The sequence below is a fragment of the Babylonia areolata genome, chromosome 35 (genome assembly GCF_041734735.1).
Source record: "Babylonia areolata isolate BAREFJ2019XMU chromosome 35, ASM4173473v1, whole genome shotgun sequence".
Lineage (NCBI taxonomy): Eukaryota > Metazoa > Mollusca > Gastropoda > Neogastropoda > Buccinidae > Babylonia > Babylonia areolata.
Genome location: NC_134910.1, coordinates 5,989,001 through 5,995,587, shown reverse-complemented (window position 1 = coordinate 5,995,587; position 6,587 = coordinate 5,989,001).

The window sequence follows — 6,587 nt, the reverse complement described above, 5'->3', positions numbered from 1 at the left end:
CAGATGATGAGACACCCATCTTTCTTAAACCCATACGAAAACCAGGGAAGGATCATCGTCAGGTAAGCGGCTACCACATCCTAACAATGCAAAATATTACTGGAGAGCTCATAAGATGCTCAGTAGTGAAGAATCTCGCAAGACATCTGGAATAGAGGCACAATCTCCCCCAAATTCAAGGAAACGGGTAAATGTACATGACAAAACGCGGCTGCATTCGCATATGAGGTATGTGAAGGATTTCACAGAAAAACAACAACACAGAACCATTAGCACTTGCAGCTGACTTGCAATTAGTAAAGTCCAATTTGCGCAACTCGTGGAGCTGATACTAAGGTATAGAGTAAACCTGACATTAACAAAATGTATAGCCGCAGCACTTGAGGAAAGAACCATCGTCTTATGTCTTGGATGCCTGCACCATATAAACTTTCCATATGGTTGCCACAAGGATCTCCGCTGTCCCCGTTCTCTGCAGCGTCTATGCAAAAGGACTTGCAGATGGAGTTTGGGGTATATGTAATGGAGAGTCTCCTGTCCTTACTCTCATGGACGATGGCCTAGTCTTCAAAACTTCAAAAAAACAAAAAACAACAGTAGCTTTCGAGAAACAAGAACAATATTGCCCAACAGTGCCAAAACGCAGGATCGTCCATCAATCCAACATAAGCCCAATCTTTGCTGTGCAGGCATTTGGTTTTATTGCTTATGATATATGTCTACAGTGAACACACTAATCTTTAAAACTGGTCACAGTGTTGCATTCAACACCGTTATAGACATAAACCTGCGGTCACTTTCAAATTGCGTCAGCCATCCATTTGGGTTCTTCGCCAGCTCACTGCGAAGCGAGGACCACAGCTCTACCCACATATTCTGCTAAGTGGTTTCTACATTATCATTTTAAATACTTTGTGTTATTCACCCACAATTTAGTGGTGGGCCTTTCATCTTCTTGTCCTCGTTGCTGGAAGGATTATTGGACAGGAGAGTTCTGCGTTCTCTACACAAATGTAGTCGAGGGAAGCACAATGCAAACAAAATACTCGCTCACTATTCTTGTCACGAAATATTCAGCTAAAGCCTTCAGCATGTCACAACCACTGTGCGCTATCAAATTATATGGAGCACAAATATACTGAGCGGAATCAGAGGACAACCGGAACCGTCAGATGCTCAGTTATTACAGGTGGCTCAAGCTGGGGGTGATAAGGTATGATGTCTGCCTGTGTAGTACAGCTGGTGATACACGGTTATTGTAGTCACATAGAGAGAGTAGCATTTTGAAAAATCAGTGACTGCCAAAAGCGTCTTAATTGCAAATACTCACAGATTTGAGTTAACAGCAAAGATTAAATGGAGAGACAGAATTTATGTGAAATCACGTTAATGCGAAGTTGCAAAGAAGACAGTAACTGTTAACTGTTATGAGGAAAAATAACGAGTTCATTTAAGTTTTTCAAGGAGACGTTACTGCATTCAGAGACATCCATATATGCTATACCATGGCTGCTAAGCAGGTGACTGGCCAGCAGCAGAAACCAATGTCTTATGTCTTGAGATAAAAACATACATAAAATAATAAGGAAATGTGTAGCCATGAACCAAGTGGTATATTATAAAGGGGTTACTTCTTCTGCATTCGTGGGCTGCAACTCCAACGTTCACTCGTAAGTACACGAGTGGGAATTTTCGTGTTTGACCGTTTTACCCCGCCATGTAGGCAGCCATACTCTGTTTTCGGGAGTGTGCATGCTGGGTATGTTCTTGTTTCCATAACCCACCGAGCACTGACATGGATTACAGGATCTTTAACGTGCGTATTTGATCTTCTGCTTGCTTATACACACGAAGGGGGTTCAGGCACTAGCAGGTCTGCACATGTGTTGACATGGGAATTCATAAAAAAAATATCAACGCTTTACACACAGGCGCCGCTACCGTGATTCGAACCCCAGACCCTCAGATTGAAAGTCCAATGCTTTAACCATTCGGCTATTGCGCCTGTCATAAAGGGGTTACAAAAGAAATACTGAAGTAAAGAGTATGAAGATGATAGAATAGGAAAGATTCGTGCACAGGCCAAGGACATAATTATAGAGGCCAGTCACAAAGGGTTTTTCTGTTGTATATCATACAACAGTTATCAGAAGAGAAGAAAAGAAGATGAGAAGACAGTGCCTGAAAAGACACAAACAGCAAATGTCATAAGTACATGTCAGTAATGCAAGTGGATAGTAAGCACATCATATATTACAATGGAAAGACTACCACTTGGTTTGGAGAAGGCAACAATATAACATAAATAATGCATGTGTGAAGACCAAACACTGGCAGCAAATGACATTTCTAATACATTTAAATAGTATAGTTAAAATGGTTAAAGCTAAGCTGATTAGGTGAAAGTACACTGACAGTATAGATTATGTAAAGCTTATGCTGTGTCAATGATTCAAATGAGTCACTGGAGTAAGGTGTATAGGAGAGAGCATGATAGCTAAATTGCAATTAACAGACTGTAATGCATATCAGATCGCTATAACCAATAGCTGATACTAATCCGACACTATCTTGTATTTATCACCACAACAGAATAATAAGTGGCTTTGATAATAACTACCGGCAAACTGAGAAACCAAACAGTAGTCAGTGTTCAATACAATAATAGGAAAAATTATCATGGTTTAACCAAGTGGATTAAGCTAGCAAATGAGCTCACACAAGTTATCCAATTGCGTCAAACATAAACTCATTAAACGTGGTGTGTGTTCAACTTTTAAATCTCCTCCACTGAAAGGGGGATAAGTAAAGCCTAACCTTCATCAGGGTGAGCAAATGAGAAAGACTGCTCATACCCTAGAACATTTTGAGCAAGTTGTCAGTGGGCAGAGACGTCACTGACAGTGACGTTCGAAAGAATCAAATCTGCCTGACAACATGATGATGGTTTACAGCAAACAAAAATAAAACGTGACTGAAGAACAACGCAATTGTTCTGTCAAAGTTTACCAACTTAGAAACAAGATCAACACACTCATCTGAACACAAGGAACATGTTGGACAATTTACAAATCATCAATGCATTTAAAACAGAGTACTTACAGTAAGATGTTAGGCAAGTGACTGTGTGCAACACGCAAAGTGTGCTCGAGACCAGCACCTCTGAAAGTAACCAGAGGACGCTTAACAGTTTATATTTCAAATTCGAATTCAAATAGCATTACGCCACAAGTTACCTCAACATGTGAATGGTTGGACACTGTCACTGCACTGAAACTGTCATCCACTTTGTATCTCTTAAGTTCTTGATCTATTCTCATCCAAACACAGTAGTAGTGTGGTTGCAGTGTATGATGAGCTGTCACATACAGAAATGTAGATTGTAGCATTATATGTGACGGAAAGAACAAAACAACGTGTCAGTTGAAATCCTCACACTGACGAACAACCAAACTAAAATCAAATATGCTTCTGATTCAAGTGTGTGTGTGTGTGTGTGTGTGTGTGTAAACACAACATACATAATCTGGTAGTGAATGATACATACATTTGGTTTGATAAATGTTTGGAGCATTTGTTTAGAGTGAGCTTTCATTTACAACTCAAATGATGTCACGCATTATGCATGAGCCATTAAAGGCCAGCAGGTTGGTTATGAAAAAAGGCGTGTGCTCCAGTTCGTGTGTGAAGCAGTAGTTGTGTAGCCAGCTGAGCACTTGGCTACAAATGAATAATAACAATAATGAAAATAATGATAATGATGTTAATAACAACAACAATAATAATAATAATCATCACGATAATGATAGTAATACTACTGCTACTACTATTAGAACTAGTACTACTAATAAGAAGGACGATGAAAATTATAATGAGAATGATAAATGCAAACGCAGTACAGGAAAGGATATGCAGAAGACACATAAGTAAACAAATAGTATTGACACACGAAAGAAACTTGGCCATGGTCAGTGAACCCTGTCGTTTGCAACCACACACTCACTTTCACCAACCCAAGCTTGAATATGCACACACACGAACACACACACACACACACACACATATACTATATATATATATATATATATATATATATATATATATATATATGCACACACGCAGGCACGCACACGCACACACACATGCACATGCAACATTTTACAGTATCACAGACGCAAAAGCCTCAGACAAAAATGTACACAGGCCCAACACTACACTTAAAATCACAGGAGTCCAAATACATACTCGCACAAATACAAATAAACGCGTGCGTGCAAACACACACACACACACATTCCAACATACTGCATTAAATTTTTTTGAAAGAGAAGAAGACGGAGATAACACAGGTGGCAATGAAGTTAACAACCACTGGAATCAAGTCACTGGCTAAATAACGTAGTCGGGGTAGGTGTAGGGAGTAATCGACTTGACTGAAATCGGAAACTGTATATTTCAGAGATTATCAACGGTGGAAACTGCAGCGCGTACAACGGCCAATGTGACTCTGGACTGTGCAGCAATAACACATGCAGTGAGTCTACATTATGTTTTTATTTCCTGTCTGGTATTTGACTATGTTTCTCGACTTCATTGTTGTTGTTGTCGTGTGCGTGCCCCTATCTTCCACGCCATTCCAGTGCTATAAGCCCCACGTCGTTCGTCTCGAGTCTTACAAACACAGCGACACCAAAGTTCGTCTTCTATAGCCCTAGGCGGGCAGTGCAGATCGAGCTGCCAATGTTGACTGATCATTTTGACACAAAATTCAGACTAAGTGAACATCCGTTCTCACGTGGATCCCACCACTGACTTCCTCCAGTGACAGTCCTCATGAATCTGCTGACACCAGACAAGAACTGTGAGAGCTGGGCACTGCAACAGACGAACCAGGGTGTGGCTGTAAGTGGGGGCTCAGAATGAGAGTAATGCCACTGAATCAATGCATATGATGAGGCAGCAACAAACTGTGAGAGGAACTCGCCCCAAGAAGATTTGTAAACTGAAGTCACCAGACTGAGACAGACAAGGTAAGACCAGGAACGTCTGAAACTTCGACAGAACTACAAGATAGATTTATTCACATTGTACCCAGATGACTGTAAAGGAGGCGGTTCTTAACATTTAATCAACCATTCTTCTGACGAATCTTTTTTTTCTGTAACACCAAGACATCACAGTTTCAAAAAGTAAGAAATGTCTAACCAGGCTGTATTATTTACAAAAGTTGCGGTCGCTTCATATAAAGACATACTCCGTTTGTGTTACTCTTAATTCCTAGAATCTATTGTCGGCGCCAACAGAATCACGACTGGAAACAGTAAATGGACTACGATTTTAGAACTAATGGAATTCCCATGTGTCTGTGGGTGGCAAGAAGATCCACAGGACTAAAAAGGGTTGTATGAAGAATCTGACGAATGGTCAGCAGCACACGGCACTAGCAGATAAGACGTCGGAATACCAAGGCCAGGATTTAAACCACAGTGCCAAGGACATCCACACTGATAATTCCGACGAATCAATCATACAAGATCTTGACGCCAAACGCCAGAAACTAAACTTGCCACCTGCAAGTGCAAAAACAGAATGGGAAGAGTTGGACCAGAAAATATTATGAAAACTTGATGCTCTGATAGGAAAGAGCACCTTGGAAAACAAATTAGCCACCTATGGAGATATCGTGTACACAACCTGTCGGGAAACCTATGGAGTGAAAGAACCAAAGACAAGAACACCTCAAAAATCCAGGCGACAGTGAGAAAAGGGACAACATCCGAAATGCAAAAAAGAAAGCTCAAGAAAACGAAGACAGCTTCAGAATTTGAGAAGCAGGGCCTACAGAAACTTTGGAAAGACCTGAAAGCAAAGCACAGTGCCCTCAGTAAAGCAGAATCAGCAAAGTGGAAAAGGAGCAAAAAGAAGGCACAAGACTGCTTCTTCTGAGACCCCTTTCAGTTCACCAGGAAACTGTTCGAGCAACCCAAATCAGGGACACTCACAGTGGACAAAGAAACACTTGAACAGCACCTCAGGAAAACGTAGTCTGATCCGCAAAGCAAGAAACCACTAGATCTCAAGGGTTTGATTCATCCAAGGAAACATGTAATGTTTAGAGGTGCAATATTTTTTTAAACAAGATGACTGGAAAGAACTGAATTTTTCCTATTTTTGTGCCTAATTTGGTGTCAACTGACAAAGTATTTGCAGAGAAAATGTCAATGTTAAAGTTTACCACACACACACACACACACACACACACACACACACACACACACACACACAGAGAGAGAGAGAGAGAGAGAGAGAGAGAGAGAGAGAAAGAGAGAGAGAGAACCGAACACCGGGTTAAAACATACTCACTTTGTTTACACAAGTGAGTCAAAAATTAAGTTCTTCCCAGTAATCTTGTTTAAAACAATACTGCACCTCTGGGATGGGCACAAAAAAATTAAGCCTAATTTTTTGCAAACTGCATTTATATTTATATTTTTTGTATTCTCTAAACTTGGCACTTTGATCTTATATTCTGACACAACAACAAGAGCAGTCATTATTATCATTTTTTGTTCAAACAGGAACTTCTT